The sequence below is a fragment of the Nothobranchius furzeri genome, chromosome 8, assembly GCF_043380555.1.
Source record: "Nothobranchius furzeri strain GRZ-AD chromosome 8, NfurGRZ-RIMD1, whole genome shotgun sequence".
NCBI lineage: Eukaryota > Metazoa > Chordata > Actinopteri > Cyprinodontiformes > Nothobranchiidae > Nothobranchius > Nothobranchius furzeri.
The window spans coordinates 17,403,417-17,426,359 of record NC_091748.1 but is presented as its reverse complement, the minus strand read 5'-3'; positions in this window follow the sequence as shown (position 1 = coordinate 17,426,359).

Here is a 22,943-nt window from a genome sequence, read left to right as displayed (position 1 = left end):
GCTCTTTATGTGTTTGAAACCCCTCTAGAGAGCTGTGATTGGCCAGCCAGAGTCCTGGTAGGACCTGCTGAGGTTCCAATGGAGCATGCCTAGACCATTCTTTGTAAAGCAAGAATTTGGTCTAGTTCACTAGGCTAGTGAAATTGTGCTTCGTGCACCATAATTCTGGGTGCCATTTAAAAACCATAAGTGCTAATGACTCCATTCCTTTTTGTGGTTGTAGGGGCTGTTGATTGGAGAACACTAAAACAAACCTAACCTCTCTAGGACATTCAGAAGCCAAGTTATAAGCCCACAAAGGTGTAACTGGACTACTTCTTTAGAGGGACACCAGGCCCGGTGACCTTTGGGACATGGTTTTACCCCCTATAGGAATGTGCGATCATCTTGAAACGTTCAGATCACTTACAACTCAATAGATTCTACCTTCTTGTAGCGTTTCAGCCTGATTGGACCTTGTTTTCACACAAATGGACCCAGAATGATGTGAAATTGTGCTTCGTGCAACATAATTCTGGGGGCCATTTACAAACCATAAGTGCTAATGACTCCATTCCTTTTTGTGGTTGTAGGGGCTGTTGATTGGAGTACATTAAAACAAACCTGATCTCTCTAGGACATTCAGAAGCCAAGTTATAAGCCCACAAATGTGTAACTGGACTACTTCTTTAAATTGACACCAGATCCGGTGACCTTTGGGACATGGTTTGACCCCCTTAGGAAAGTGCTATCATCATGAAACGTTCAGATCACTTACAACTCAATAGATTCTACCTTCCTGTAACGTTTCAGCTTAATTGGACCTTGTTTTCACACAAATGAACCCAGATTGATGTGAAAGTGTGCTTCGTGCAACATAATTCTGGGTGCCATTTACAAACCATAAGTGCTAATGACTCCATTCCTTTTTGTGGTTGTAGGGGCTGTTGATTGGAGAACACTAAAACAAACCTAACCTCTCTAGGACATTCAGAAGCCAAGTTATAAGCCCACAAAGTTGTAACTGGACTACTTCTTTAAAGTGACACCAGGCCCGGTGACCTTTGGGACATGGTTTCACCCCCTATAGGAATGTGCGATCATCTTGAAACGTTCAGATCACTTACAACTCAATAGATTATAACTTCCTGTAACGTTTCAGCCTGATTGGACCTTGTTTTCACACAAATGAACCCAGAATGATGTGAAATTGTGCTTCGTGCAACATAATTCTGGGTGCCATTTAAAAACCATAAGTGCTAATGACTCCATTCCTTTTTGTGGTTGTAGGGGCTGTTGATTGGAGTATACTAAAACAAACCTGATCTCTCTAGGACATTCAGAAGCCAAGTTATATGCCCACAAAGGTGTAACTGGACTACTTCTTTAAATTGACACCAGATCCGGTGACCTTTGGGACATGGTTTGACCCCCTTAGGAAAGTGATATCATCATGAAACGTTCAGATCACTTACAACTCAATAGATTCTACCTTCCTGTGACATTTCAGCCTGATTGGACCTTGTTTTCACACAAATGAACCCAGAATGATGTGAAATTGTGCTTCGTGCACCATAATTCTGGGTGCCATTTACAAACCATAAGTGCTAATGACTCCATTCCTTTTTGTGGTTGTAGGGGCTGTTGGTTGGAGTACATTAAAACAAACCTGATCTCTCTAGGACATTCAGAAGCCAAGTTATACGCCCACAAATGTGTAACTGGACTACTTCTTTAAATTGACACCAGATCCGGTGACATTTGGGACATGGTTTGACCCCCTATAGGAATGTGCGATCATCTTGAAACGTTCAGATCACTTACAACTCAATAGATTCCACCTTCCTGTAACGTTTCAGCCTGATTGGACCTTGTTTTCACACAAATGAACCCAGAATGATGTGAAATTGTGCTTCGTGCAACATAATTCTGGGTGCCATTTAAAAACCATAAGTGCTAATGACTCCATTCATTTTTGTGGTTGTAGGGGCTGTTGATTGGAGTATACTAAAACAAACCTAACCTCTCTAGGACATTCAGAAGCCAAGTTATAAGCCCACAAAGGTGTAACTGGACTACTTCTTTAAAGTGACACCAGGCCCGGTGACCTTTGGGACATGGTTTTACCCCCTATAGGAATGTGCGATCGACTTGAAACGTTCAGATCACTTACAACTCAATAGATTCTACCTTCTTGTAGCGTTTCAGCCTGATTGGACCTTGTTTTCACACAAATGGACCCAGAATGATGTGAAATTGTGCTTCGTGCAACATAATTCTGGGTGCCATTTACAAACCATAAGTGCTAATGACTCCATTCCTTTTTGTGGTTGTAGGGGCTGTTGATTGGAGTACATTAAAACAAACCTGATCTCTCTAGGACATTCAGAAGCCAAGTTATAAGCCCACAAATGTGTAACTGGACTACTTCTTTAAATTGACACCAGATCCGGTGACCTTTGGGACATGGTTTGACCCCCTTAGGAAAGTGCTATCATCATGAAATGTTCAGATCACTTACAACTCAATAGATTCTACCTTCCTGTAATGTTTCAGCCTAATTGGACCTTGTTTTCACACAAATGAACCCAGAATGATGTGAAATTGTGCTTCGTGCACCATAATTCTGGGTGCCATTTAAAAACCATAAGTGCTAATGACTCCATTCCTTTTTGTGGTTGTAGGGGCTGTTGATTGGAGTACATTAAAACAAACCTGATCCCTCTAGGACATTCAGAAGCCAAGTTATAAACCCACAAATGTGTAACTGGACTACTTCTTTAAATTGACACCAGATCCGGTGACATTTGGGACATGGTTTGAACCCCTATAGGAATGTGCGATCATCTTGAAACGTTCAGATCACTTACAACTCAATAGATTCCACCTTCCTGTAACGTTTCAGCCTGATTGGACCTTGTTTTCACACAAATGAACCCAGATTGATGTGAAATTGTGCTTCGTGCAACATAATTCTGGGTGCCATTTACAAATCATAAGTGCTAATGACTCCATTCCTTTTTGTGGTTGTAGGGGCTGTTGATTGGAGAACACTAAAACAAACCTAACCTCTCTAGGACATTCAGAAGCCAAGTTATAAGCCCACAAATGTGTAACTGGACTACTTCTTTAAATTGACACCAGATCCGGTGACCTTTGGGACATGGTTTGACCCCCTTAGGAAAGTGCTATCATCATGAAACGTTCAGATCACTTACAACTCAATAGATTCTACCTTCCTGTAACGTTTCAGCCTAATTGGACCTTGTTTTCACACAAATGAACCCAGATTGATGTGAAATTGTGCTTCGTGCAACATAATTCTGGGTGCCATTTACAAACCATAAGTGCTAATGACTCCATTCCTTTTTGTGGTTGTAGGGGCTGTTGATTGGAGAACACTAAAACAAACCTAACCTCTCTAGGACATTCAGAAGCCAAGTTATAAGCCCACAAAGGTGTAACTGGACTACTTCTTTAAAGTGACACCAGGCCCGGTGACCTTTGGGACATGGTTTGACCCCCTATAGGAAAGTGCTATCATCATGAAACGTTCAGATCCTTACAATTCAATAGATTCTACCTTCCTGTAACATTTCAGCCTGATTGGACCTTGTTTTCACACAAATGAACCCAGAATGATGTGAAATTGTGCTTCGTGCACCATAATTCTGGGTGCCATTTAAAAACCATAAGTGCTAATGACTCCATTCCTTTTCGTGGTTGTAGGGGCTGTTGATTGGAGTACATTAAAACAAACCTGATCTCTCTAGGACATTCAGAAGCCAAGTTATAAGCCCACAAATGTGTAACTGGACTACTTCTTTAAATTGACACCAGATCCGGTGACATTTGGGACATGGTTTGACCCCCTATAGGAATGTGCGATCATCTTGAAACGTTCAGATCACTTACAACTCAATAGATTCCACCTTCCTGTAACGTTTCAGCCTGATTGGACCTTGTTTTCACACAAATGAACCCAGAATGATGTGAAATTGTGCTTCGTGCAAAATAATTCTAGGTGCCATTTAAAAACCATAAGTGCTAATGACTCCATTCCTTTTTGTGGTTGTAGGGGCTGTTGATTGGAGTATACTAAAACAAACCTGATCTATCTAGGACATTCAGAAGCCAAGTTATAAGCCCTCAAAGGTGTCACTGGACTACTTCTTTAAATTGACACCAGGCCCGGTGACCTTTGGGACATGGTTTGACCCCCTATAGGAATGTGCGATCATCATGAAACGTTCAGATCACTTACAACTCAATAGATTCTACCTTCCTGTAACGTTTCAGCCTAATTGGACCTTGTTTTCACACAAATGAACCCAGATTGATGTGAAATTGTGCTTCGTGCAACATAATTCTGGGTGCCATTTACAAATCATAAGTGCTAATGACTCCATTCCTTTTTGTGGTTGTAGGGGCTGTTGATTGGAGAACACTAAAACAAACCTAACCTCTCTAGGACATTCAGAAGCCAAGTTATAAGCCCACAAAGGTGTAACTGGACTAATACTTTAAAGTGACACCAGGCCCGGTGACCTTTGGGACATGGTTTGACCCCCTATAGGAATGTGCGATCATCTTGAAACGTTCAGATCACTTACAACTCAATAGATTCTACCTTCCTGTAACGTTTCAGCCTGATTGGACCTTGTTTTCACACAAATGGACCCAGAATGATGTGAAACTGTGCTTCGTGCAACATAATTCTGGGTGCCATTTAAAAACCATAAGTGCTAATGACTCCATTCCTTTTTGTGGTTGTAGGGGCTGTTGATTGGACTATACTAAAACAAACCTGATCTCTCTAGGACATTCAGAAGCCAAGTTATAAGCCCACAAAGGTGTAACTGGACTACTTCCTTAAATTGACACCAGATCCGGTGACCTTTGGGACATGGTTTCACCCCCTTAGGAAAGTGCTATCATCATGAAACGTTCAGATCACTTACAACTCAATAGATTCTACCTCCCTGTAACATTTCAGCCTGATTGGACCTTGTTTTCACACAAATCAACCCAGAATGATGTGAAATTGTGCTTCGTGCACCATAATTCTGGGTGCCATTTAAAAACCATAAGTGCTAATGACTCCATTCCTTTTTGTGGTTGTAGGGGCTGTTGATTGGAGAACACTAAAACAAACCTAACCTCTCTAGGACATTCAGAAGCCAAGTTATAAGCCCACAAAGGTGTAACTGGACTACTTCTTTAGAGGGACACCAGGCCCGGTGACCTTTGGGACATGGTTTTACCCCCTATAGGAATGTGCGATCATCTTGAAACGTTCAGATCACTTACAACTCAATAGATTCTACCTTCTTGTAGCGTTTCAGCCTGATTGGACCTTGTTTTCACACAAATGGACCCAGAATGATGTGAAATTGTGCTTCGTGCAACATAATTCTGGGGGCCATTTACAAACCATAAGTGCTAATGACTCCATTCCTTTTTGTGGTTGTAGGGGCTGTTGATTGGAGTACATTAAAACAAACCTGATCTCTCTAGGACATTCAGAAGCCAAGTTATAAGCCCCCAAATGTGTAACTGGACTACTTCTTTAAATTGACACCAGATCCGGTGACCTTTGGGACATGGTTTGACCCCCTTAGGAAAGTGCTATCATCATGAAACGTTCAGATCACTTACAACTCAATAGATTCTACCTTCCTATAACGTTTCAGCTTAATTGGACCTTGTTTTCACACAAATGAACCCAGATTGATGTGAAAGTGTGCTTCGTGCAACATAATTCTGGGTGCCATTTACAAACCATAAGTGCTAATGACTCCATTCCTTTTTGTGGTTGTAGGGGCTGTTGATTGGAGAACACTAAAACAAACCTAACCTCTCTAGGACATTCAGAAGCCAAGTTATAAGCCCACAAAGGTGTAACTGGACTACTTCTTTAAAGTGACACCAGGCCCGGTGACCTTTGGGACATGGTTTGACCCCCTATAGGAATGTGCGATCATCTTGAAACGTTCAGATCACTTACAACTCAATAGATTATAACTTCCTGTAACGTTTCAGCCTGATTGGACCTTGTTTTCACACAAATGAACCCAGAATGATGTGAAATTGTGCTTCGTGCAACATAATTCTGGGTGCCATTTAAAAACCATAAGTGCTAATGACTCCATTCCTTTTTGTGGTTGTAGGGGCTGTTGATTGGAGTATACTAAAACAAACCTGATCTCTCTAGGACATTCAGAAGCCAAGTTATATGCCCACAAAGGTGTAACTGGACTACTTCTTTAAATTGACACCAGATCCGGTGACCTTTGGGACATGGTTTGACCCCCTTAGGAAAGTGCTATCATCATGAAACGTTCAGATCACTTACAACTCAATAGATTCTACCTTCCTGTGACATTTCAGCCTGATTGGACCTTGTTTTCACACAAATGAACCCAGAATGATGTGAAATTGTGCTTCGTGCACCATAATTCTGGGTGCCATTTACAAACCATAAGTGCTAATGACTCCATTCCTTTTTGTGGTTGTAGGGGCTGTTGGTTGGAGTACATTAAAACAAACCTGATCTCTCTAGGACATTCAGAAGCCAAGTTATACGCCCACAAATGTGTAACTGGACTACTTCTTTAAATTGACACCAGATCCGGTGACATTTGGGACATGGTTTGACCCCCTATAGGAATGTGCGATCATCTTGAAACGTTCAGATCACTTACAACTCAATAGATTCCACCTTCCTGTAACGTTTCAGCCTGATTGGACCTTGTTTTCACACAAATGAACCCAGAATGATGTGAAATTGTGCTTCGTGCAACATAATTCTGGGTGCCATTTAAAAACCATAAGTGCTAATGACTCCATTCATTTTTGTGGTTGTAGGGGCTGTTGATTGGAGTATACTAAAACAAACCTAACCTCTCTAGGACATTCAGAAGCCAAGTTATAAGCCCACAAAGGTGTAACTGGACTACTTCTTTAAAGTGACACCAGGCCCGGTGACCTTTGGGACATGGTTTTACCCCCTATAAGAATGTGCGATCGACTTGAAACGTTCAGATCACTTACAACTCAATAGATTCTACCTTCTTGTAGCGTTTCAGCCTGATTGGACCTTGTTTTCACACAAATGGACCCAGAATGATGTGAAATTGTGCTTCGTGCAACATAATTCTGGGTGCCATTTACAAACCATAAGTGCTAATGACTCCATTCCTTTTTGTGGTTGTAGGGGCTGTTGATTGGAGTACATTAAAACAAACCTGATCTCTCTAGGACATTCAGAAGCCAAGTTATAAGCCCACAAATGTGTAACTGGACTACTTCTTTAAATTGACACCAGATCCGGTGACCTTTGGGACATGGTTTGACCCCCTTAGGAAAGTGCTATCATCATGAAATGTTCAGATCACTTACAACTCAATAGATTCTACCTTCCTGTAATGTTTCAGCCTAATTGGACCTTGTTTTCACACAAATGAACCCAGATTGATGTGAAATTGTGCTTCGTGCAACATAATTCTGGGTGCCATTTACAAACCATAAGTGCTAATGACTCCATTCCTTTTTGTGGTTGTAGGGGCTGTTGATTGGAGAACACTAAAACAAACCTAACCTCTCTAGGACATTCAGAAGCCAAGTTATAAGCCCACAAAGGTGTAACTGGACTACTTCTTTAAAGTGACACCAGGCCCGGTGACCTTTGGGACATGGTTTGACCCCCTATAGGAAAGTGCTATCATCATGAAACGTTCAGATCCTTACAACTCAATAGATTCTACCTTCCTGTAACATTTCAGCCTGATTGGACCTTGTTTTCACACAAATGAACCCAGAATGATGTGAAATTGTGCTTCGTGCACCATAATTCTGGGTGCCATTTAAAAACCATAAGTGCTAATGACTCCATTCCTTTTTGTGGTTGTAGGGGCTGTTGATTGGAGTACATTAAAACAAACCTGATCCCTCTAGGACATTCAGAAGCCAAGTTATAAACCCACAAATGTGTAACTGGACCACTTCTTTAAATTGACACCAGATCCGGTGACATTTGGGACATGGTTTGAACCCCTATAGGAATGTGCGATCATCTTGAAACGTTCAGATCACTTACAACTCAATAGATTCCAACTTCCTGTAACGTTTCAGCCTGATTGGACCTTGTTTTCACACAAATGAACCCAGAATGATGTGAAATTGTGCTTCGTGCAAAATAATTCTGGGTGCCATTTAAAAACCATAAGTGCTAATGACTCCATTCCTTTTTGTGGTTGTAGGGGCTGTTGATTGGAGTATACTAAAACAAACCTGATCTCTCTAGGACATTCAGAAGCCAAGTTATAAGCCCTCAAAGGTGTCACTGGACTACTTCTTTAAATTGACACCAGGCCCGGTGACCTTTGGGACATGGTTTGACCCCCTATAGGAATGTGCGATCATCATGAAACGTTCAGATCACTTACAACTCAATAGATTCTACCTTCCTGTAACGTTTCAGCCTAATTGGACCTTGTTTTCACACAAATGAACCCAGATTGATGTGAAATTGTGCTTCGTGCAACATAATTCTGGGTGCCATTTACAAATCATAAGTGCTAATGACTCCATTCCTTTTTGTGGTTGTAGGGGCTGTTGATTGGAGAACACTAAAACAAACCTAACCTCTCTAGGACATTCAGAAGCCAAGTTATAAGCCCACAAAGGTGTAACTGGACTACTTCTTTAAAGTGACACCAGGCCCGGTGACCTTTGGGACATGGTTTGACCCCCTATAGGAAAGTGCTATCATCATGAAACGTTCAGATCCTTACAATTCAATAGATTCTACCTTCCTGTAACATTTCAGCCTGATTGGACCTTGTTTTCACACAAATGAACCCAGAATGATGTGAAATTGTGCTTCGTGCACCATAATTCTGGGTGCCATTTAAAAACTATAAGTGCTAATGACTCCATTCCTTTTCGTGGTTGTAGGGGCTGTTGATTGGAGTACATTAAAACAAACCTGATCTCTCTAGGACATTCAGAAGCCAAGTTATAAGCCCACAAATGTGTAACTGGACTACTTCTTTAAATTGACACCAGATCCGGTGACATTTGGGACATGGTTTGACCCCCTATAGGAATGTGCGATCATCTTGAAACGTTCAGATCACTTACAACTCAATAGATTCCACCTTCCTGTAACGTTTCAGCCTGATTGGACCTTGTTTTCACACAAATGAACCCAGAATGATGTGAAATTTTGCTTCGTGCAAAATAATTCTAGGTGCCATTTAAAAACCATAAGTGCTAATGACTCCATTCCTTTTTGTGGTTGTAGGGGCTGTTGATTGGAGTATACTAAAACAAACCTGATCTCTCTAGGACATTCAGAAGCCAAGTTATAAGCCCTCAAAGGTGTCACTGGACTACTTCTTTAAATTGACACCAGGCCCGGTGACCTTTGGGACATGGTTTGACCCCCTATAGGAATGTGCGATCATCATGAAACGTTCAGATCACTTACAACTCAATAGATTCTACCTTCCTGTAACGTTTCAGCCTAATTGGACCTTGTTTTCACACAAATGAACCCAGATTGATGTGAAATTGTGCTTCGTGCAACATAATTCTGGGTGCCATTTACAAATCATAAGTGCTAATGACTCCATTCCTTTTTGTGGTTGTAGGGGCTGTTGATTGGAGAACACTAAAACAAACCTAACCTCTCTAGGACATTCAGAAGCCAAGTTATAAGCCCACAAAGGTGTAAGTGGACTAATACTTTAAAGTGACACCAGGCCCGGTGACCTTTGGGACATGGTTTGACCCCCTATAGGAATGTGCGATCATCTTGAAACGTTCAGATCACTTACAACTCAATAGATTCTACCTTCCTGTAACGTTTCAGCCTGATTGGACCTTGTTTTCACACAAATGGACCCAGAATGATGTGAAACTGTGCTTCGTGCAACATAATTCTGGGTGCCATTTAAAAACCATAAGTGCTAATGACTCCATTCCTTTTTGTGGTTGTAGGGGCTGTTGATTGGACTATACTAAAACAAACCTGATCTCTCTAGGACATTCAGAAGCCAAGTTATAAGCCCACAAAGGTGTAACTGGACTACTTCCTTAAATTGACACCAGATCCGGTGACCTTTGGGACATGGTTTCACCCCCTTAGGAAAGTGCTATCATCATGAAACGTTCAGATCACTTACAACTCAATAGATTCTACCTCCCTGTAACATTTCAGCCTGATTGGACCTTGTTTTCACACAAATCAACCCAGAATGATGTGAAATTGTGCTTCGTGCACCATAATTCTGGGTGCCATTTAAAAACCATAAGTGCTAATGACTCCATTCCTTTTTGTGGTTGTAGGGGCTGTTGATTGGAGAACACTAAAACAAACCTAACCTCTCTAGGACATTCAGAAGCCAAGTTATAAGCCCACAAAGGTGTAACTGGACTACTTCTTTAGAGGGACACCAGGCCCGGTGACCTTTGGGACATGGTTTTACCCCCTATAGGAATGTGCGATCATCTTGAAACGTTCAGATCACTTACAACTCAATAGATTCTACCTTCTTGTAGCGTTTCAGCCTGATTGGACCTTGTTTTCACACAAATGGACCCAGAATGATGTGAAATTGTGCTTCGTGCAACATAATTCTGGGGGCCATTTACAAACCATAAGTGCTAATGACTCCATTCCTTTTTGTGGTTGTAGGGGCTGTTGATTGGAGTACATTAAAACAAACCTGATCTCTCTAGGACATTCAGAAGCCAAGTTATAAGCCCACAAATGTGTAACTGGACTACTTCTTTAAATTGACACCAGATCCGGTGACCTTTGGGACATGGTTTGACCCCCTTAGGAAAGTGCTATCATCATGAAACGTTCAGATCACTTACAACTCAATAGATTCTACCTTCCTGTAACGTTTCAGCTTAATTGGACCTTGTTTTCACACAAATGAACCCAGATTGATGTGAAAGTGTGCTTCGTGCAACATAATTCTGGGTGCCATTTACAAACCATAAGTGCTAATGACTCCATTCCTTTTTGTGGTTGTAGGGGCTGTTGATTGGAAAACACTAAAACAAACCTAACCTCTCTAGGACATTCAGAAGCCAAGTTATAAGCCCACAAAGGTGTAACTGGACTACTTCTTTAAAGTGACACCAGGCCCGGTGACCTTTGGGACATGGTTTGACCCCCTATAGGAATGTGCGATCATCTTGAAACGTTCAGATCACTTACAACTCAATAGATTATAACTTCCTGTAACGTTTCAGCCTGATTGGACCTTGTTTTCACACAAATGAACCCAGAATGATGTGAAATTGTGCTTCGTGCAACATAATTCTGGGTGCCATTTAAAAACCATAAGTGCTAATGACTCCATTCCTTTTTGTGGTTGTAGGGGCTGTTGATTGGAGTATACTAAAACAAACCTGATCTCTCTAGGACATTCAGAAGCCAAGTTATAAGCCCACAAATGTGTAACTGGACTACTTCTTTAAAATGACACCAGATCCGGTGACCTTTGGGACATGGTTTGACCCCCTTAGGAAAGTGCTATCATCATGAAACGTTCAGATCACTTACAACTCAATAGATTCTACCTTCCTGTAACATTTCAGCCTGATTGGACCTTGTTTTCACACAAATGAACCCAGAATGATGTGAAATTGTGCTTCGTGCACCATAATTCTGGGTGCCATTTAAAAACCATAAGTGCTAATGACTCCATTCCTTTTTGTGGTTGTAGGGGCTGTTGATTGGAGTACATTAAAACAAACCTGATCTCTCTAGGACATTCAGAAGCCAAGTTATAAGCCCACAAATGTGTAACTGGACTACTTCTTTAAATTGACACCAGATCCGGTGACATTTGGGACATGGTTTGACCCCCTATAGGAATGTGCGGTCATCTTGAAACGTTCAGATCACTTACAACTCAATAGATTCCACCTTCCTGTAACGTTTCAGCCTGATTGGACCTTGTTTTCACACAAATGAACCCAGAATGATGTGAAATTGTGCTTCGTGCAACATAATTCTGGTTGCCATTTAAAAACCATAAGTGCTAATGACTCCATTCCTTTTCGTGGTTGTAGGGGCTGTTGATTGGAGAATATGAAAACAAACCTGATCTCTCTAGGACATTCAGAAGCCAAGTTATAAGCCCACAAAGGTGTAACTGGACTACTTCTTTGAATTGACACCAGATCCGGTGACCTTTGGGACATGGTTTGACCCCCTTAGAAAAGTCCTATCATCATGAAATGTTCAGATCACTTACAACTCAATAGATTCTACCTTCCTGTAACATTTCAGCCTGATTGGACCTTGTTTTCACACAAATGAACCCAGAATGATGTGAAATTGTGCTTCGTGCAACATAATTCTGGGTGCCATTTAAAAACCATAAGTGCTAATGACTCCATTCCTTTTTGAGGTTGTAGGGGCTGTTGATTGGAGTACACTAAAACAAACCTGATCTCTCTAGGACATTCAGAAGCCAAGTTATAAGCCCTCAAAGGTGTCAGTGGACTACTTCTTTAAAGTGACACCAGGCCCGGTGACCTTTGGGACATGGTTTGACCCCCTATAGGAATGTGCGATCATCATGAAACGTTCAGATCACTTACAACTCAATAGATTCTACCTTCTTGTAACGTTTCAGCCTGATTGGACCTTGTTTTCACACAAATGGACCCAGAATGATGTGAAATTGTGCTTCCTGCAACGTAATTCTGGGTGCCATTTACAAACCATAAGTGCTAATGACTCCATTCCTTTTTGTGGTTGTAGGGGCTGTTGGTTGGAATTCATTAAAACAAACCAGATCTCTCTAGGACATTCAGAAGCCAAGTTATAAGCCCACAAATGTGTAACTGGACTACTTCTTTAAATTGACACCAGATCCGGTGATCTTTGGGACATGGTTTGACCCCCTATAGGAAAGTGCTATCATCATGAAACGTTCAGATCACTTACAAATCAATAGATTCTACCTTCCTGTAACGTTTCAGCCTGATTGGACCTTGTTTTCACACAAATGAACCCAGAATGATGTGAAATTGTGCTTCGTGCAACATAATTCTGGGTGCCATTTACAAAACATAAGTGCTAATGACTCCATTCCTTTTTGTGGTTGTAGGGGCTGTTGATTGGAGTACACTAAAACAAACCTAACCTCTCTAGGGCATTCAGAAGCCAAGTTATAAGCCCACAAAGGTGTAACTGGACTACTTCTTTAAAGTGACACCAGGCCCGGTGACCTTTGGGACATGGTTTGACCCCCTATAGGAATGTGTGATCATCATGAAACGTTCAGATCACTTACAACTCAATAGATTCTAACTTCTTGTAAAGTTTCAGCCTGATTGGACCTTGTTTTCACACAAATGGACCCAGAATGATGTGAAATTGTACTTCGTGCAACATAATTCTGGGTGCCATTTACAAACCATAAGTGCTAATGACTCCATTCCTTTTTGTGGTTGTAGGGGCTGTTGATTGGAGTACATTAAAACAAACCTGATCTCTCTAGGACATTCAGAAGCCAAGTTATGAGCCCACAAATGTGTAACTGGACTACTTCTTTAAATTGACACCAGATCCGGTGACCTTTGGGACATGGTTTGACCCCCTTAGGAAAGTGCTATCATCATGAAACATTCAGATCACTTACAACTCAATAGATTCTACCTTCCTGTAACGTTTCAGCCTGATTGGACCTTGTTTTCACACAAATGAACCCAGAATGATGTGAAATTGTGCTTCGTGCAACATAATTCTGGGTGCCATTTACAAACCTTAAGTGCTAATGACTCCATTCCTTTTTGTGGTTGTAGGGGCTGTTGATTGGAGTACACTAAAAAAACCTGATCTCTCTAGGACATTCAGAAGCCAAGTTATAAGCCCACAAATGTGTAACTGGACTACTTCTTTAAATTGACACCAGATCCGGTGACCTTTGGGACATGGTTTGATCCCCTTATGAAAATACTATCATCATGAAACGTTCAGATCACTTACAACTCAATAGATTCTACCTTCCTGTAACGTTTCAGCCTGATTGGACCTTGTATTCACACAAATGAACCCAGAATGATGTGAAATTGTGCTTTGTGCCACATAATTCTGGGTGCCATTTAAAAACCATAAGTGCTAATGACTCCATTCCTTTTTGTGGTTGTAGGGGCTGTTGATTGGAGTATACTAAAACAAACCTGATCTCTCTAGGACATTCAGAAGCCAAGTTATAAGCCCACAAATGTGTAACTTGACTACTTCTTTAAATTGAAACCAGATCCGGTGACCTTTGGGACATGGTTTGACCCCCTTAGGAAAGTGCTATCATCATGAAACGTTCAGATCACTTACAACTCAATAGATTCTACCTTCCTGTAACGTTTCAGCCTGATTGGACCATGTTTTCACACAAATGGACCCAGAATGATGTGAAATTGTGCTTCGTGCAACATAATTCTGGGTGCCATTTACAAACCATAAGTGCTAATGACTCCATTCCTTTTTGTGGTTGTAGGGCCTGTTGATTGGAGTACACTAAAACAAACCTGATCTCTCTAGGACATTCAGAAGCCAAGTTATAAGCCCACAAATGTGTAACTGGACTACTTCTTTAAAGTGACACCAGATCCGGTGACCTTTGGGACATGGTTTTACCTCCATAGAAATGTGCGATCATTTTGAAACGTTCAGATAACTTACAACTCAATAGATTCTACCTTCTTGTAACGTTTCAGCCTGATTGGACCTTGTTTCACTCAAATGAACCCAGAATGATGTGAAATTGTGCTTCGTGCAACATAATTCTGGGTGCCATTTAAAAACCATAAGTGCTAATGACTCCATTCCTTTTAGTGGTAATGGGGGCTGTTAATTGGAGTACTCTAAAACATCCCTGACCTCTCTAGGATATTCAGAAGCCAAGTTATAAGCCCACAAAGGTGTAACTGGACTACTTCTTTAAATTGACACCAGGCCCGGTGACCTTTGGGACATGGTTTGACCCCCTTAGGTAAGTGCTATCATCATGAAACGTTCAGATCACTTACAACTCAATAGATTCTACCTTCCTGTAACGTTTCAGCCTGATTGGACCTTGTTTTCACACAAATGAACCCAGAATGATGTGGAATTGTGCTTCGTGCAACATAATTCTGTGTGCCATTTAAAAACCATAAGTGCTAATGACTCCATTCCTTTTAGTGGTAATGGGGGCTGCTAATTGGAGTACTCTAAAACAAACCTGACCTCTCTAGGATATTCAGAAGCCAAGTTCTAAGCCCACAAAGGTGTAACTGGACTACTTCTTTAAAGTGACACCAGGCCCGGTGACCTTTGGGACATAGTTTGACCCCCTTAGGAAAGTGCTATCATCATGAAACGTTCAGATCACTTACAACTCAATAGATTCTACCTTCCTGTAACGTTTCAGCCTGATTGGACCTTGTTTTCACACAAATGAACCCAGAATGATGTGAAATTGTGCTTCGTGCAACATAATTCTGGGTGCCATTTAAAAACCATAAGTTCTAATGACTCCATTCCTTTTAGTGGTAATGGGGGCTGCTAATTGGAGTACTCTAAAACGAACCTGACCTCTCTAGGATATTCAGAAGCCAAGTTCTAAGCCCACAAATGTGTAACTGGACTACTTCTTTAAAGTGACACCAGGCCCGGTGACCTTTGGGACATGGTTTGACCCCCTATAGGAATGTGCGATCATCATGAAACGTTCAGATCACTTACAACTCAATAGATTCTAACTTCTTGTAAAGTTTCAGCCTGATTGGACCTTGTTTTCACACAAATGGACCCAGAATGATGTGAAATTGTACTTCGTGCAACATAATTCTGGGTGCCATTTACAAACCATAAGTGCTAATGACTCCATTCCTTTTTGTGGTTGTAGGGGCTGTTGATTGGAGTACATTAAAACAAACCTGATCTCTCTAGGACATTCAGAAGCCAAGTTATAAGCCCACAAAGGTGTAACTGGACTACTTCTTTAAATTGACACCAGGCCCGGTGACCTTTGGGACATGGTTTGACCCCCTTAGGAAAGAGCTATCATCATGAAACGTTCAGATCACTTACAACTCAATAGATTCTGCCTTCCTGTAACGTTTCAGCCTGATTGGACCTTGTTTTCACACAAATGAACCCAGAATGATGTGAAATTGTGCTTCGTGCAACATAATTCTGGGTGCCATTTACAAACCTTAAGTGCTAATGACTCCATTCCTTTTTGTGGTTGTAGGGGCTGTTGATTGGAGTACACTAAAAAAACCTGATCTCTCTAGGACATTCAGAAGCCAAGTTATAAGCCCACAAATGTGTAACTGGACTACTTCTTTAAATTGACACCAGATCCGGTGACCTTTGGGAAATGGTTTGATCCCCTTATGAAAGTACTATCATCATGAAACGTTCAGATCACTTACAACTCAATAGATTCTACCTTCCTGTAACGTTTCAGCCTGATTGGACCTTGTTTTCACACAAATGAACCCAGAATGATGTGAAATTGTGCTTTGTGCCACATAATTCTGGGTGCCATTTAAAAACCATAAGTGCTAATGACTCCATTCCTTTTTGTGGTTGTAGGGGCTGTTGATTGGAGTACATTAAAACAAACCTGATCTCTCTAGGACATTCAGAAGCCAAGTTATAAGCCCACAAATGTGTAACTGGACTACTTCTTTAAATTGACACCAGATCCGGTGACATTTGGAACATGGTTTGACCCCCTATAGGAATGTGCGATCATCTTGAAACGTTCAGATCACTTACAACTCAATAGATTCTACCTTCTTGTAGCGTTTCAGCCTGATTGGACCTTGTTTTCACACAAATGGACCCAGAATGATGTGAAATTGTGCTTCGTGCAACATAATTCTGGGGGCCATTTACAAACCATAAGTGCTAATGACTCCATTCCTTTTTGTGGTTGTAGGGGCTGTTGATTGGAGTACATTAAAACAAACCTGATCTCTCTAGGACATTCAGAAGCCAAGTTATAAGCCCACAAATGTGTAACTGGACTACTTCTTTAAATTGACACCAGATCCGGTGACCTTTGGGACATGGTTTGACACCCTTAGGAAAGTGCTATCATCATGAAACGTTCAGATCACTTACATCTCAATAGATTCTACCTTCCTGTAACGTTTCAGCCTAATTGGACCTTGTTTTCACACAAATGAACCCAGATTGATGTGAAAGTGTGCTTCGTGCAACATAATTCTGGGTGCCATTTACAAACCATAAGTGCTAATGACTCCATTCCTTTTTGTGGTTGTAGGGGCTGTTGATTGGAGAACACTAAAACAAACCTAACCTCTCTAGGACATTCAGAAGCCAAGTTATAAGCCCACAAAGGTGTAACTGGACTACTTCTTTAAAGTGACACCAGGCCCGGTGACCTTTGGGACATGGTTTGACCCCCTATAGGAATGTGCGATCATCTTGAAACGTTCAGATCACTTACAACTCAATAGATTATACCTTCCTGTAACGTTTCAGCCTGATTGGACCTTGTTTTCACACAAATGAACCCAGAATGATGTGAAATTGTGCTTCGTGCAACATAATTCTGGGTGCCATTTAAAAACCATAAGTGCTAATGACTCCATTCCTTTTTGTGGTTGTAGGGGCTGTTGATTGGAGTATACTAAAACAAACCTGATCTCTCTAGGACATTCAGAAGCCAAGTTATAAGCCCACAAAGGTGTAACTGGACTACTTCTTTAAAATGACACCAGATCCGGTGACCTTTGGGACATGGTTTGACCCCCTTAGGAAAGTGCTATCATCATGAAACGTTCAGATCACTTACAACTCAATAGATTCTACCTTCCTGTAACATTTCAGCCTGATTGGACCTTGTTTTCACACAAATGAACCCAGAATGATGTGAAATTGTGCTTCGTGCACCATAATTCTGGGTGCCATTTAAAAACCATAAGTGCTAATGACTCCATTCCTTTTTGTGGTTGTAGGGGCTGTTGATTGGAGTACATTAAAACAAACCTGATCTCTCTAGGACATTCAGAAGCCAAGTTATAAGCCCACAAATGTGTAACTGGACTACTTCTTTAAATTGACACCAGATCCGGTGACATTTGGGACATGGTTTGACCCCCTATAGGAATGTGCGATCATCTTGAAACGTTCAGATCACTTACAACTCAATAGATTCCACCTTCCTGTAACGTTTCAGCCTGATTGGACCTTGTTTTCACACAAATGAACCCAGAATGATGTGAAATTGTGCTTCGTGCAACATAATTCTGGGTGCCATTTAAAAACCATAAGTGCTAATGACTCCATTCCTTTTCGTGGTTGTAGGGGCTGTTGATTGGAGAATATGAAAACAAACCTGATCTCTCTAGGACATTCAGAAGCCAAGTTATAAGCCCACAAAGGTGTAACTGGACTACTTCTTTGAATTGACACCAGATCCGGTGACCTTTGGGACATGGTTTGACCCCCTTAGAAAAGTGCTATCATCATGAAATGTTCAGATCACTTACAACTCAATAGATTCTACCTTCCTGTAACATTTCAGCCTGATTGGACCTTGTTTTCACACAAATGAACCCAGAATGATGTGAAATTGTGCTTCGTGCAACATAATTCTGGGTGCCATTTAAAAACCATAAGTGCTAATGACTCCATTCCTTTTTGAGGTTGTAGGGGCTGTTGATTGGAGTACACTAAAACAAACCTGATCTCTCTAGGAAATTCAGAAGCCAAGTTATAAGCCCTCAAAGGTGTAACTGGACTACTTCTTTAAAGTGACACCAGGCCCGGTGACCTTTGGGACATGGTTTGACCCCCTATAGGAATGTGCGATCATCTTGAAACGTTCAGATCACTTACAACTCAATAGATTATACCTTCCTGTAACGTTTCAGCCTGATTGGACCTTGTTTTCACACAAATGAACCCAGAATGATGTGAAATTGTGCTTCGTGCAACATAATTCTGGGTGCCATTTAAAAACCATAAGTGCTAATGACTCCATTCCTTTTTGTGGTTGTAGGGGCTGTTGATTGGAGTATACTAAAACAAACCTGATCTCTCTAGGACATTCAGAAGCCAAGTTATAAGCCCACAAAGGTGTAACTGGACTACTTCTTTAAAATGACACCAGATCCGGTGACCTTTGGGACATGGTTTGACCCCCTTAGGAAAGTGCTATCATCATGAAACGTTCAGATCATTTACAACTCAATAGATTCTACCTTCCTGTAACATTTCAGCCTGATTGGACCTTGTTTTCACACAAATGAACCCAGAATGATGTGAAATTGTGCTTCGTGCACCATAATTCTGGGTGCCATTTAAAAACCATAAGTGCTAATGACTCCATTCCTTTTTGTGGTTGTAGGGGCTGTTGATTGGAGAACACTAAAACAAACCTAACCTCTCTAGGACATTCAGAAGCCAAGTTATAAGCCCACAAAGGTGTAACTGGACTACTTCTTTAAAGTGACACCAGGCCCGGTGACCTTTGGGACATGGTTTGACCCCCTATAGGAATGTGCGATCATCTTGAAACGTTCAGATCACTTACAACTCAATAGATTATACCTTCCTGTAACGTTTCAGCCTGATTGGACCTTGTTTTCACACAAATGAACCCAGAATGATGTGAAATTGTGCTTCGTGCAACATAATTCTGGGTGCCATTTAAAAACCATAAGTGCTAATGACTCCATTCCTTTTTGTGGTTGTAGGGGCTGTTGATTGGAGTATACTAAAACAAACCTGATCTCTCTAGGACATTCAGAAGCCAAGTTATAAGCCCACAAAGGTGTAACTGGACTACTTCTTTAAAATGACACCAGATCCGGTGACCTTTGGGACATGGTTTGACCCCCTTAGGAAAGTGCTATCATCATGAAACGTTCAGATCACTTACAACTCAATAGATTCTACCTTCCTGTAACATTTCAGCCTGATTGGACCTTGTTTTCACACAAATGAACCCAGAATGATGTGAAATTGTGCTTCGTGCACCATAATTCTGGGTGCCATTTAAAAACCATAAGTGCTAATGACTCCATTACTTTTTGTGGTTGTAGGGGCTGTTGATTGGAGTACATTAAAACAAACCTGATCTCTCTAGGACATTCAGAAGCCAAGTTATAAGCCCACAAATGTGTAACTGGACTACTTCTTTAAATTGACACCAGATCCGGTGACATTTGGGACATGGTTTGACCCCCTATAGGAATGTGCGATCATCTTGAAACGTTCAGATCACTTACAACTCAATAGATTCCACCTTCCTGTAACGTTTCAGCCTGATTGGACCTTGTTTTCACACAAATGAACCCAGAATGATGTGAAATTGTGCTTCGTGCAACATAATTCTGGGTGCCATTTAAAAACCATAAGTGCTAATGACTCCATTCCTTTTCGTGGTTGTAGGGGCTGTTGATTGGAGAATATGAAAACAAACCTGATCTCTCTAGGACATTCAGAAGCCAAGTTATAAGCCCACAAAGGTGTAACTGGACTACTTCTTTGAATTGACACCAGATCCGGTGACCTTTGGGACATGGTTTGACCCCCTTAGAAAAGTGCTATCATCATGAAATGTTCAGATCACTTACAACTCAATAGATTCTACCTTCCTGTAACATTTCAGCCTGATTGGACCTTGTTTTCACACAAATGAACCCAGAATGATGTGAAATTGTGCTTCGTGCAACATAATTCTGGGTGCCATTTAAAAACCATAAGTGCTAATGACTCCATTCCTTTTTGAGGTTGTAGGGGCTGTTGATTGGAGTACACTAAAACAAACCTGATCTCTCTAGGACATTCAGAAGCCAAGTTATAAGCCCTCAAAGGTGTCAGTGGACTACTTCTTTAAAGTGACACCAGGCCCGGTGACCTTTGGGACATGGTTTGACCCTCTATAGGAATGTGCGATCATCATGAAACGTTCAGATCATTTACAACTCAATAGATTCTACCTTCTTGTAACGTTTCAGCCTGATTGGACCTTGTTTTCACACAAATGGACCCAGAATGATGTGAAATTGTGCTTCGTGCAACATAATTCTGGGTGCCATTTACAAACCATAAGTGCTAATGACTCCATTCCTTTTTGTGGTTGTAGGGGCTGTTGGTTGGAATTCATTAAAACAAACCAGATCTCTCTAGGACATTCAGAAGCCAAGTTATAAGCCCACAAATGTGTAACTGGACTACTTCTTTAAATTGACACCAGATCCGGTGACCTTTGGGACATGGTTTGACCCCCTTAGGAAAGTGCTATCATCTTGAAACGTTCAGATCACTTACAACTCAATAGATTCTACCTTCCTGTAACGTTTCAGCCTGATTGGACCTTGTTTTCACACAAATGAACCCAGAATGATGTGAAATTGTGCTTCGTGCAACATAATTCTGGGTGCCATTCAAAAACCATAAGTGCTAATGACTCCATTCCTTTTTGAGGTTGTAGGGGCTGTTGATTGGAGTACACTAAAACAAACCTGATCTCTCTAGGACATTCAGAAGCCAAGTTATAAGCCCTCAAAGGTGTAACTGGACTACTTCTTTAAAGTGACACCAGGCCCGGTGACCTTTGGGACATGGTTTTACCCCCATAGAAATGTGCGATCATTTTGAAACGTTCAGATAACTTACAACTCAATAGATTCTACCTTCTTGTATCGTTTCAGCCTGATTGGACCTTGTTTCACTCAAATGAACCCAGAATGATGTGAAATTGTGCTTCGTGCAACATAATTCTGGGTGCCATTTAAAAACCATAAGTGCTAATGACTCCATTCCTTTTAGTGGTAATGGGGGCTGTTAATTGGAGTACTCTAAAACAAACCTGACCTCTCTAGGACATTCAGAAGCCAAGTTATAAGCCCTCAAAGGTTTAACTGGACTACTTCTTTAAAGTGACACCAGGCCCGGTGACCTTTGGGACATGGTTTTACCCCCATAGAAATGTGCGATCATTTTGAAACGTTCAGATAACTTACAACTCAATAGATTCTACCTTCTTGTAACGTTTCAGCCTGATTGGACCTTGTTTCACTCAAATGAACCCAGAATGATGTGAAATTGTGCTTCGTGCAACATAATTCTGGGTGCCATTTAAAAACCATAAGTGCTAATGACTCCATTCATTTTAGTGGTAATGGGGACTGTTAATTGGAGTACTCTAAAACAAACCTGACCTCTCTAGGATATTCAGAAGCCAAGTTATAAGCCCACAAAGGTGTAACTGGACTACTTCTTTAAATTGACACCAGGCCCGGTGACCTTTGGGACATGGTTTGACCCCCTTAGGTAAGTGCTATCATCATGAAACGTTCAGATCACTTACAACTCAATAGATTCTACCTTCCTGTAACGTTTCAGCCTGATTGGACCTTGTTTTCACACAAATGAACCCAGAATGATGTGGAATTGTGCTTCGTGCAACATAATTCTGTGTGCCATTTAAAAACCATAAGTGCTAATGACTCCATTCCTTTTAGTGGTAATGGGGGCTGCTAATTGGAGTACTCTAAAACAAACCTGACCTCTCTAGGATATTCAGAAGCCAAGTTCTAAGCCCACAAAGGTGTAACTGGACTACTTCTTTAAAGTGACACCAGGCCCGGTGACCTTTGGGACATAGTTTGACCCCCTTAGGAAAGTGCTATCATCATGAAACGTTCAGATCACTTACAACTCAATAGATTCTACCTTCCTGTAACGTTTCAGTCTGATTGGACCTTCTTTTCACACAAATGAACCCAGAATGATGTGAAATTGTGCTTCGTGCAACATAATTCTGGGTGCCATTTAAAAACCATAAGTTCTAATGACTCCATTCCTTTTAGTGGTAATGGGGGCTGCTAATTGGAGTACTCTAAAACAAACCTGACCTCTCTAGGATATTCAGAAGCCAAGTTCTAAGCCCACA